Consider the following 13239-nt stretch of genomic DNA (forward strand, 5'->3'; position numbering starts at 1 on the left):
AGGATGCTCTCCTTCATATGGACAGTATACTCTCAAAGGAAACTGTCTCTAGGAAAAAAGAAAAACAATCTAATATTTAACTAGAATTAAGCAATTATTTGTCAGGAACACTGCTAAATATTTTCACATGTAGCAGCTAATTAAATGGTGTCATTGGTAGTAAGGCTGTTTTTCTAAGGAAGGGCTAGATAAAGGAGAAATTAAAGAGGAGGTTGAGCACCAAAGAATTGACGCTTCCAAACTGTGGTGCTGGAAAAGAATCTTGAGAGTCCCTCGGACAGCAAGGTGATCAAACCAGTCCATCCTAAAGGAGATCAACCCTGAATACTCACTGGAAGAACTATGCTAAAGCTGAAGCTCCAATACTTTAGCCACCTGATGCCAAGAGCCAACTTATTGTAAAAAACCCTGATGCTGGGAAAGACTGAGGGCAGGAGAAGAAGGTGGTGACAGAGGATGAAATGGTTAGATAGCATCACTGACTCCACGGACGTGAATTTGAGCAAAGTTGGGGAAACAGTGAAGGACAGAGGAATCTGGCATACTGCAGTACATGGGGTTGCAAAGCGTTGGACACAACTTAGCAACTGAACAACAACAACGAAGGGCAAAATGTAAAACTAGGGAGAAGTGGAGGATAATTCATAGAGGATGTGAGTCTAGGAAGACAGGTCATTGAGTTAAGGAGAATCCTTGGCAAAAACTACAGAGCTGAGGAGTATTACAGTGAAATAACAGGAAATTCAAATAGGCCCTGATCCACACCCAGTGATTCTACTCTGTTTTTCTGGTTTGCTTTTTTAAGCTTGCTTCCCTACTTTCAGCAAAGGGTCTTAAACTCATTTTTGTTTTTAAGATATCAGACAGAGAGGAGCTTCATAGCTGGCTGCCACTTAGGCTTATTCATTTAAACCGGATAGCATCATTTGTAGTAAATACCAATCAGGTTAATCTCCAGCTCACAACACTCACCCTTCTTTGAGAGAGGTCCCAGCCATAGAGGTGGGTCTGAAGTAATGATGTACAAGGTCCTTGCACCTGAGCCCTAACCTCCGGTCATCTCCTGGGGATGGACAACTGATCAACGCTGGACCAAGTTTGGACACTTGGACGGAGACACAGAAGTTGGTTGAAGCTCTTACCTTAATGGTCCTGTGATATCCTCCAGCTGCTGAGGGCTCCAGGGACCACAGCGGGGATGGGGGTGAGGTTCCCAGCTGCTTCCAGGTCTGGACCTGGCCGGTGGGTGCTGGTGAGGGAGGCTCCGGCGTTCACGGGGCCTCCAGAGTTCTGTGAGACACAGTCCTCAGCCTGTCCTGGGCCCCCAGCTCACTCAATGGCCCTGAGGCCAAAGGGCCTGGGGGCCGTGGAACAAGGCCCGGTTCCACGTTTTGCTGCATCCTGCCAAGAAGACCACCGCTAGGCTGATCATCAGCGGAGCAGGAAGACCTTTAACCCCCAGGCTGCTGGTCTCCCGACCTTTAATCCTCACGCTAATGGTCTCGCGACCTTTAATCCCCACGCTAATGGTCTCGCGATAGCAGCCTCCCGCCTGCGCTATTCCACTTTCATTTCACAGACAGCGTTCAGCTTCTGCGCCGTCACCACGCGGTCGTCCTCACGTGCTGTCGGCACAGGCTTCACGGCCTTTCGCTCTTCATTTCGTACCAGCCAGCATGTGCTTTTCACATCCACTAAAACCATTTCTTCCACTGTCACAAAGGAACTCTGTGTTGGCCGCTCCACAGGTATGTAGTTTTAATCTCACTTTACCCGCTATCCCAGAGGTGTTTAATTCAATGGTTGATTCTCCTTTTGTCAAATGAGCTGCTGTTGGGTAAATTCCTTGATGGTTTCCTCATTCATCTCTGTTTCTTCTTCTAGATAATTTTTTTCCCCTATCCTTTCTTCATAATTGTTAAATACGGTGCTTCAAATGACCTCCCTTTTCCTCATTGGATTTCAAATGAATAAAGAAATAAAAGAAGTGAGTTAAGCAAATGGGAATAAAATATTGTATTTTAAATGAAGAAGTCAATGTTTAAGACTGTGACTTAAGTCAACGTTTAAGACTGCGACTTAAGTCAACGTTTAAGACTGCGGCTTATGTATGTGGGCTGATGGTCTTCCCAGTAACAGATCCTAGATATGGACCAACTCACCGAGACAGTAACAGCTTAGAGCCTTTCTACCTGCCAGGCTCTTTGTGGAAGATGGCTCCCAAGAGAAAGAGGGGAGGAAAGAACAGAGCTAAGCTTGTGCTGTGTTTCGTGGCACAGTCCCGTCTGACTCTTTGTGATCCCATGGACTATAGCCTGCTAGACTCCTCTGTCCGTGGGGATTTTCCAGGCAAAAATACTGAAGTGGGTTGCCACACCCTCCTCCAGGAGATCTTCCCAATCCAGGGATCAAACCGAGGTCTCCTGCATGCATTGCAGGAGAATTCCTTACCATCTGGGCCACCAGGGAAGCTCATGAATACTTGAGTGAGTAACCTGTGGGTTCTCCAGGGAATCTTCCTAACTCAGGAATCAAACTGGGGTCGCCTGCATTGCAGGAAGATTCTTTACCAGCTAAGCCAGGAAGCCCAGAGCTAAGCTTAAGCAGGATCATTATCCTAAACTGAATATATGCTATGGTAGGAGGAATCAAGAGAATCCAGCAGTGCTGTCTCCTCTCTGTGAAGGGAAGCATTGCAGATGTGTGTGAACAGGTACAGGCAATCTGCAGAACTGGAACTCTGGAGGTTGTATAAAGAAATAGCCATAAATACTGTGTGACAAGTATGTGACAAGTGCATAAATAGGTGAGAGAAGACACCTGAGCAGAAAGGCCTTCATAGGCTACCCAACAAAAAATACTGTTCTTATCCACTTGTTGTTGTCATTTAGTCTCTAAGTCATATCTGCTTGTAACTTTCTGTCCATGGGATTCCCCAGGAAAAAATACTAGAGTGGTTAGCATTTCCTTCACCAAGTGGTCTTCCAGACCCGGGGATGGAACCCACATCTCCTGCATCGGCAGGCAGATTCTTCACAACTGAGCCACTTGGGAAGCCCCTTACACACTTACTCCGTGCTTGCTTTCCTCTTATACCCATTAGAGGCTGACCCAAATGGTTACTTGTTTATGATTTGCCTAAAGTGCATCTTCATTTTGTTCAATCTGTGTCCCCACCATCTATAATAGTAACCAGAATGTAGGAGGCTTTGTTGAATGAATGAATGTACAAAATAAATATATAAAAATATCATATCACTTCCATTGTTGGAAGAGATTAGTGATCTGTAGGCTTCAAGGAAATATAATCTGAGCTGGATTATAAAGTATACTAAAGGAAATCAACCTAGAATATTCACTGGAAGGACTGATGACTGAAGTTGAAGCTCCAAAACTGTGGCCACCTGATGCAAAGAGCTGACTTATTAGAAAAGACCCTGATGCTGGGAAAGATTGAAGGCAAGAGAAGGGGATGGCAGAGGATGAGATGCTTGAATGACATCACCGACTCGATGGACATGAATTGGAGCAAGCTCTGGGAGTTGTTGATAGACAGGGAAGCCTGGTGTGCTGCAGTCCATGGGGTCTCAGAGTTGGACATGACTGAGCAACTGAAGTGAAGTGAACTGATATATATATACAACACCAAGATTTACTTGCAATTTTCCTTTCTCGTCTCTAAAAAGAAGTGAAAAGGGGGATATTTTTCTTTCTCCATGGAAATTAGATGAGCAATACTGTCAGATTTTAAGACAAATTCTGAAAAACTTCAGAATGAACTCTCTGGAGAAAATATGCAAAGGCCACCATATGTTCTCTTGTTTTTACCTTTCATGATTCATGAGTCCAGAGGCAGTTGTTACAGACATAAACTCCTTATGAAACTAGACAACTTATTTATTTTCAATAAGAAAAATGATTAATGCCTCACATTAGCAGCTTTTAGGACTTTGAGAAAATGTTTCCTACAACACATGGCTGTATTAAGCATAATTTTTTTGAGGTTAAGATAAAAATTTATCTTGGGAATATTATTTTTGTTCAGAAACTGAAGAAAGAATAGCTACAAATTCAATGCTCATTCAATTCAGTCGCTCAGTAGTGTCCAACTCTTTGCAACTTCATGGACCGTAGCATGCAGGCCTCCCTGTCTATTGCCAACTCCTGGAGTTTACTCAGAGTCATGTCCTTTGAGTCAGTAATGCCATCCAAATATCTCATCCTCTGTCATCCCCTTCTCCCGCCTTCAATCTTTCCCAGCATCAGGGTCTTTTCAAATCAGTCAGTTCTTCGCATCAGGTGGCCAAAGTATTGGAGCTTCAGCTTCAGCATCAGTCCTTCCAATGAATATTCAGGACTGATTTCCTTTAGGGTGGACTGGTTGGACCTCCTTGCAGTCCAAGGGACTCTCAAGACTCTTCTCCAACACCACAGTTCAAAAGCATCGATTCTTCAGCTCTCAGCTTTCCTTATAGTCCAACTCTAACATCCATACGTGACTATTGGAACAACCATAGCTTTGACGACTATTGGAACAACCATAGCTTTGACTATGTGGGCCTTTGTTGGCAAAGTAATGTCTCTACTTTCTAATATGCTCTCTAAGTTGGTCATAGCTTTTCTTCCAAGGAGCAAGCACCTTTAAATTTTATGGCTGCAGCCACCATCTGCAGTGATTTTTTAGCCCCCCAAAATACTGTCTCTCACTGTTTCCACTGTTTCCCCATCTATTTGCCATGAAATGATGGGGCCAGATGTCATGATCTTAGTTTTTTGAAAGTTGAGCTTTAAGCCAACATTTTCACTCTCAAAGAATTTCACTTTTAAGAGGCACTTTAGTTCTTCTTCACTTTCTTTCTTCGCTTTCTGCAGGTGGTGTCATCTGCATATCTGAGGTTATTGATATTTCTCCTGGCAGTCTTAATTCCAGCTTGTGCTTCATCCAGCCCAGTGCTTCTCATGATGTACTCTGCATATAAGTTAAATATCAGGGTGACAATATACAGCCTTGACGTATCCCTTTCCCAATTTGGAACCAGTCTGTTCTTCCATGTCCAGTTTAGGAAGTGACATACATTCTGTAAAAAGAAAATTTATTTACACATTTTTGTGCAAAGTGTATTTCTGTGCACTCTTTAAAATGTTTGCAGATCATGGAAAGCTTCTGTGTGAATATCTATTGATATTTGCCATATTAAATATTAGACTTACAGAATAAATATTTATTTATTCCAAAAATGATAGAATTAATATATTTGGTTAAAAGTACCAGTAAGTAACCTATTATGGATTAGCATATTTTTTATAAAAAGACCTGTACTTTCCACATCAATAAGATATGCAAAAAATAGATTTTCAAAAATGTGAAACAATGCACTTTATTTATCAGGTTCTTCATTCAGTCTATTGACATATATTATTTTCCTTGAAGAAAATGAAGGTAAGCTCACTTAATTCAGTAGTCCAGTTGGTAGAGAAGAATGTTTTAACCATCTTTTCAGATGATGATGGATATGTTTCTCAGATATGACACCAAAACTAAATAACTATTAATTTTGAAAAGTTTGCTTGCAAAGTGGAATCTGTAACTGTGTCAGTGAATTCTTTATTTTCTCCTATATTAAAACCCACTGGTGATTCATTCACTTTGAATGGGTCTCTCACATATGCATGGTTTTGCACCTTCATGTACTGACCGTTAGGAAGGTGGTGATTATGTCTGATATTGACCTATTTCATTATACAGCATAAAAAAATCACAATCAGTTTCATCAGTTTTTTCATTAAAACTGGAATACTGATACAAGTTTTCCAAAATGCTAATTTTTGCTTAAAAATTGAGTCATATTATTGGCAATGTGGTATAAGTGCCTAGCATTAACCATTTAATTGTAATGTAACTTACAATTAAGCTTTTGATTGCCAAGGCATCCATTTTCATGGCATTTATCTTGAATAATCATATAGCCAACTGCATGACACAGCTACTGGCAGAATACTTAGATAAGGAACCAGGCTCTCACCCAAGACAGTCCCTTTAAAAAAAGCCCTGAACCTAGAGATAGCCATGATGAGTGAAGTAAATCAGACAAAGGAAGACAAATGCCATATCATATCACTTATATATGGAATCTAAAAAATATGGTACAAATGAACTTATTAACAAAACAGAAATAGAGTCACAGATGCAGAAAATCAACTTACGGTTACCAAGGGAGAAGCAAGGGGAGGAGGGAAAGGATACATTTGGAGATTGGGACTGACATATGCACACTACTATATATAAACTGCATAGCTTATAAGAACCTACTGTATAGCACAGGGAACTCTACTTGTTATTCTGTAATGACCTATATGAAGAAGAATCTAAAAAAGAGTGGATATATATGTTATGTGTAAATCTGAATTGTAAGTCAACTATACTGTATTCCAATAAAAATTAAAAAAAAAAAACCTGGATAATCTAAATAACCAACAACTTTTCCTGTTCCTTACCCTAATTCCCAACCTTAAGCTTTAAAGTCACCAATAAAGAGTAAGCCCTCAAAGTCCTAGGCACCCCACCCTCAGAACCCAAAACAGAGCCCGAGTCCAAACTCTGTCTCTGAGATTTCATTCAGTGTCAGGGTACAGAGACTGGATTTGGCTTTGTAATTATTGCTAAAGCCCTAGTGTATTTCAAGATCAGGCAAGAGGCTAGCGTAACAAGTTGTGAGCTTGTTAAACTTGTGAACTTGTTGAGTTGTGAACTTGTGAACAATGACTGAGAAAGAAGAGATGGAATTAGGGAAGTAACAAGGTGATCAGATTATATAAGACTTTGTAGACCATCATACGGATGTTTTCTCCTCCTCTTGTTTAGTCACTAAGGTGTCCAACTCTGTTTTGACCTTACTTTTTGTTGAATACAGACATATTACAGGATTTTGAGGAGAGGAGTTGTATAGTTTAATTTAGACGTCAAAAAAAAAATCAGTCTAGTTGTAGAATTTAAGAATAAGAGAGCATGGGCAGACACACATCAATGAATTAGGAGACTATTATGGTAATCCAGATGAAATATCGTGGTGGCTTGGGCTGTCATGATAGCAGATGCTCAGTTGTATTCAGCTCTTCATGACTCCAAGGACTATAGCCCTCCAAGCTCCTCTGCCCATGGAGTTTTCTTGGCAAGAATACTGGAGAGGGCTGCCATTTCCTAGTCCAGGGGATCTTCCTGAACTAGGGATTGAACCTGCATCTCTTGCATCTCCTGTGGGTTCTTTACCACCATGCCACCTGGGAAGCCCTGGTAGCAGATGGCTTGGTAGGATAAAGTGATTAAATGCTAGATATGTTCAGAAGACAGAGTTCTTGAGGAATTTCTAACTGGTTGAATGGATGATGTGAGAAAAAGACATGTCTAGAAAGACACTAGAGTTCTTGACCTGAACTTATGACATAACAGTATTACCATTAATGATAATGGTTGCCACTTCATGTAAGTTTGAGCAAGATCAGTTTAGTTTTTACATTGGACATTTGAGATATCTTTTAGATACATAACATCAGATATTAAGTATGTAGTTAAATGGGATATATTGGACGGGATTGAGGGGTGAGTTGATGCTAGAGATAAGGAGTTCCTCATCGTTAGACTGGGAGTGTGTGTAGATTGAGAAGAAGAGAAAGTACATACTTAAATACATACATACCTAGACCCTCCCCCTATTAGGAAGATGGGTGGAAGAGGAAGAAGAAAAAACACCAGAAGAAGCAAACAGCAGGGGTTCATTCAAAGGAGTCTGAGTTTATTAGGTCAAGTGAAAAATAGTTGGGCTGATTTCCTATATCAAATTTTGTCGACAGTAACATGAGAACTGATCATTGAATTTAACAAATGAAATCCAGTGGTGGCCATGATAAAAAGTTCCCTAGCAGTATTATAAGCAAAATCCTGATTACATTGGTCCAAGAGAGAATAGGATCCTTAACATGAAGCTGGAAATCTTAGAATACTTTGAAGCAAAACACAATAGACCCCTTTAAAACAATCTATTAATATGCTTCAACATCATGTTTAGTTTTGTTATAAATCAAGGTTTCTTGTTGTTGTTTCTCAGTGACTAAGTTATGTCCTACTCTTTGTGACTCCATGGACTGCAGCACGCCAGGCTCCCCTGTCCTTCACTATCTTCTGGAGTTTGCTCAACTTCATGTCCATTGAGTCGGTGATACTATCCAACTCAACTATCATCTTCTATCACCCTCTTCTTTTGCCTTCAATACTAAATATGACCCATTTTCAGATTTTGTGTTCTATTTAAAATTCTAAAAATAAGAAGCTCAAGAGAAAAAAATATAGCATGTTTAAATATGCATTTAACTCTTACAATATTATGGAAACTATAGTTTATCAAAATATGTAAGTTTATCAAAACTATGTTATCATTGCCAAAAAGGATGCTAGATTTTCAGCATTTTTAGCTTTCCTCTATGTCAGGGGAAAGTCTTGTGTAACGTCATGTAAGAAGCAGAGGGGACATAAATAATCAATTTCATTCAAATAATTTTTTCTTAACCTATATTATAAATACAGAGAAATCAGTATAGTCCCACTAATTATATTTATGTTTGCATTAATCACATTAAATATACCTCAAAGAAATTATGCATTTCATGCTGAGATATCACAGTTGACATGTGCTTTCTTTCTCAATATGTAAAAATTACCTAAGCTTCACTATTTTTTAGTATTTCTAAAACTTTCACTTTATTTATTAAATCATTTTTCTTAAGCTCTGACTATCAGCTAGGCACTTTTCCAGGAACTGGATGAAAGTCAGCAAAGAAAACTACTAAAATGTGTGCTTGCCCTCTATGTTTCTTTGCAGTTTTAAAAAATGAGAGGTCATGGAAGACTGCAATAAAATGGCAAACATTTAGCAAAACTTAAATGCTAAATTGAAAACGTTTAACAGGTTCTTCTATGTGCTGTACCCAGGATACATGATCAGTCATGACATTTTTTTCCCCCCAAATTGGCTTAAACTCTTTTTTTGAGTAAAAATATATATAATATTTTTTGATACCAGGTGTAACATCTATGTAACCATATCTGTTCCTGATGTACTGTGACTGTCCCAGAATTATAAACTAAACTTTTGCCTTGACTCTATTTTTACAACCAAAGAGAAATGAAATAACATAGAAACCCAGAGAATAGAACCCTAGGAAATGAAGGACCAGGCTTGAAAAATTTCTGGAAACCACACATCTCTAAGAGATCAAGGAAAAGGAAGTGCAAGAAATATTTGTAAGAAGTCAGTAGGGAGAGATGTATATTTAGGTCTTTCCCCCATTTTTTGATTGGGGTGCTTTTTTGATGTTGATCTCCATGAGCTGTTTTATATATTTTGGAGGTTAATCCTTTGTTGCTTTGTTTGAAAATATTTCCTCCCATTCTGAGGGTTGTCTTTCCATCTTAATTACCTAATTCTGAGGCAGGGTAAGAGACAGATGTAGAGAATGGACATATGGACACAGAGAGGTTGGGAGGGGAGAGTGGGACAAACTGGGAGATTGGGATTGATATAAATATATATACACCACCATGTGTAAAATAGATAGCTAGTGGGAACATGTTATAAAGCACAGGAAGGTCAGCTTGGTGCTCTGTGGTGACGTAGAGGGATGGGATGGGGTTGGAGTGGGAGGGAGCCTTAAGAGGGGATGGATATATGTATGCATATGGTTGATTGACTTCATTGTACAGCACAAACTAACACAACACTGTAAAGCCCTTATATTCCAATAAAAAAAGAAGTCAGGAGGGGAGTCTGTGAATCAAGACTAAGCCCTGGAAAAAATAAACTGAATGCATATTGCTGTCTTATAGTTTAGACATGGAATTAATAGAATAAATACAGAAAAGGTAGAAAAAATAAGAATAAACAAATATAATTGATAAAGCATAAATTAAGACAATAAGTATGAATCTAAGAATCAGTCAATATAGTAAATCTGAATGTTAAATTTCTGTTGTGAAAGGCAAAAAGGTTTATGGAAATGAATTCAACCATATGCATTTTTGCAAATGATTCACTAAATTATATTATTAGATACACAGAAAAGTTGAAAATGAAGAGTTAAAGGGTTTCAGGCTCGGAAGCAAACAACTATATTAATGTTGTCAGAGAAAAAAGAATTTAAGAAAAAAAAAACTTTAACACAACAGAGAAGGACAGTTCAGATTATTGTTATGAACTAAATTCTTGTGTTCTCAAGTTCAGATGTAGAAGCTCCTATCCCCAGTGTGATGGTATTTGGAGATGGGACTGCTAGGAGGTAATTAGAGTTTATGAGGTCATGAGAGTGGGATCCTTCTAGATTTTAGGATTAGTTCCCTTCTAAGAAGAGACCCAAAAGAGTATAGTCTTTGTCCTTCCACTCACACACAAAGCAGGGGTCATGTTACCACATTATGAGATGGCAACTGCCTCCAAACCAAGAGAAGAGGCCTCAGAATGAACCCTATCTTGATGGCACTTGGATCTTGGACTTGCAGCCTCTAGAAGTGTGAGAGATGAATTTATATTGTTTAATCTGCCTGTGCATGCATGCATGCTAAGTTGTTTCAGTCATGTTTGACTTTTTGCGACCCTGTGGACCATAGCCTGGTAACCTATCAGGCTCCTCTGTTCGTGGGATTCTCCAGGCAAGAATACTGGAGTGATTTGCCATGCCCTCCTCCAGGGGACCTTCCTGACCCAGAAATCGAACGCATGTCTCTTATGTCTCTGGCATTTGCAGGCAGGTTCTTTACCACTAGTACCACCTGAGAAGCCCCTTAATCTGCCCAGTCCATGGTATTTTATTATGATAAGTCAAGCAAACTAAGACAGTTATTTTGAGATAAAATCCATAATATTCATGGACTTTTACACATGTAACTAGATATGTATTACAGCAAAAAAGTCACTATAAAATTGAAAACATTGAACTTCTTTCAGAAAAGACAGAAAAAACAATAACAGAAGAATAGGAACAAGAAATTTGATTGACACAACTGTAAATCTTGATCTAATGAATGTACATGGAACCATACACTCACAAGTTCAGCATTTACGCTCTTTTGAAACATGTATAGAAACACTAGTAGGTAGTTTCCATGTACATAGTCTTAAAAGAATTGTCAAGTAATTTTAAAAGAAAAAGCCTAATTTTACTTAATACATTTTAAAAATGCAAAATGCTAGCCAAAATTATGCTTCATCATTAATTAAAATGCACTACTCTGAATAATTATTGAATAAGAAGGAAATTTAAATTATTATTTTTAAGAACAGAAATATTATATGTGATATGAATAGTATAACAGGAAAATACATAAATAAAAAAAGAAAATGTATAAAATTCTTATTTGGGTAATGCTAAAACAAGATTTATTCTATGAAAGCCTATTTTATATAATAAACTCAAGGCAAGGGAAATCCTAAAAGACAAAAAATAATAATTTTAAATAGAATAAAAACCTTTCATATTCAGTAAAACTCAATATTAGTCTTTTGGGAAACAAAAGAAATACTGGCAAATTTGATCACTTATAAGTACACATAACCTTAGAAATCAAAATGAGTAAGTCAGAGAGTAACTATAAAATTGTGAGAGCATATTATATATGTTTATGTCAATAAATTTAAAAATTTAAATAGCATAAATGCTTTTCTAGAGAAAAAAAATTCCATACAGCAATTCTTATAAGTAATTGATGAGGCAGACAATTTTTTTCTTGAATGGCATACAGCTCTTTGATGATATTACTGAAAAAGAAATAGAGAATGTTGGAATTCTGTCCATTCTAAGTTATATAGTTAAAACGGTCAACAATTAATACAAAAAGAAAGTTATGGAGGGTTTTTGTTTGTTTTTGTTTTCTTTTATCCCTTTCTGAAGGTATCATCAGCTGTTGATCTTTAGTCGCTAAGTCATATCTGACTCTTTCACGACCCCATGGACTGTAGCCTGTCATGCTCCTCTGTCCATGGGATTTCTTAGGCAAGGATACTGGAGTGGGTAACCAGTTCCTTTCCCAGGGCATCTTCCCCCTTGGAGACTGAACCCATTTCTCCTTCATCAACAGGCAGATTCTTTACCACTGAGCCTCCAAGGAAGCGCATCATCAACTGAGTCATCTCAAACAAAACCATCCAGGCTCCAACAGGCAGTGGTTGTAAAGTGGTTTTAGTCTGGTTCCAGTCGTTTTAGGAGAAGGTATTTTGGATCTGTGGAAGGTAATCAGCATCTATCATTTTTATATACTTCTGAAGTAACTCTGTATGTGTCTGTATGGAATTTGTGACTTAATTTGAGTATGATGCTAATAAAAGCCAATTAAACTTCCAGTGTCTTGATCCACATCTACACTAGGCAGTCAGGACCCTGAGTTAGGAACATGACTGGTGAGAACTCTGTCTAATTCCCAACAAGGTTTGGTTTCTACTGTGTTTGGAGTGATTTTTGAAAGTATGGAAATATTTACATTAATATTTTTATTTAACTTTTGAAGTAAACTATCCTTGTAAACATATAAACTTAATTTCGTAGTAAGTAATCATAAATCTGATCTATCAGACTAGTGTTGCTCCATGAATGAAGAATTCTCTTGAGGGCTGTCTGTCTTGAGGGAGAGGAAGAAGCACAGCAGTTGTTGTTCAGTTGCTCAGTCGTGTCTGACTTTTTGCGACTGCTTGGACTGCAGCATGCCAGGTTTCCCTGTCCTTCACTATCTCCCAGACTTTTCTCAGTCTCATGTCCATTGAGTCAGTGATGCCAGGCAACCATTTCATCCTCTGTCGCTCCCTTCTCCTACCCTCAATTTTTCCCAGCATCAGAGTCTTAGAGCAGGGAGAATGTCTGATCCTCTGAGGTGGCAGATCATAAGATCATGGGCTGCACCTCACCTATAAATTGCTAAAATAACAGGGATCCTTTCCCATGAATTCTGAAAACTGCTCCTAGGGATCCTAGAGTGTTTTTTGTAGCAGTGCTAGAAGCACCGAGTTATGCACTAGAAACTGCAAAACTGCATAGCTGGAGAAAACTAATTTTGAGGAGGCAGTAACTATAATCCTAGGGTTAGTTATGGAGATAATGGGTGTGAGTCAGGGTTTCTAAACTAAGAAACACTTTAAAAAATGTTTCTTCTATCTCTCCATGTCAGACCAAAATTGGCCTTCTAAGAAAGCCAGCACACAATGG

At 38.6% G+C, this 13239-nt stretch overlaps 1 long non-coding RNA gene across 1 annotated transcript in view; it reads left to right on the forward strand.

The window, feature by feature from the left end:
* Window positions 1–1608: 1608 nt before the first annotated feature.
* Window positions 1609–13239, forward strand: part of LOC122707927 — a 62697-nt gene continuing 51066 nt past the window's right edge. The window contains exons 1-2 of the long non-coding RNA XR_006344960.1: window positions 1609–1748; window positions 12122–12272. This is a non-coding gene — a long non-coding RNA (uncharacterized LOC122707927). The remainder of the gene's footprint in view (window positions 1749–12121; window positions 12273–13239) is intronic.

This window comes from Cervus elaphus, chromosome 14 (genome assembly GCF_910594005.1).
Source record: "Cervus elaphus chromosome 14, mCerEla1.1, whole genome shotgun sequence".
Classification (NCBI taxonomy): Eukaryota; Metazoa; Chordata; class Mammalia; order Artiodactyla; family Cervidae; genus Cervus; species Cervus elaphus.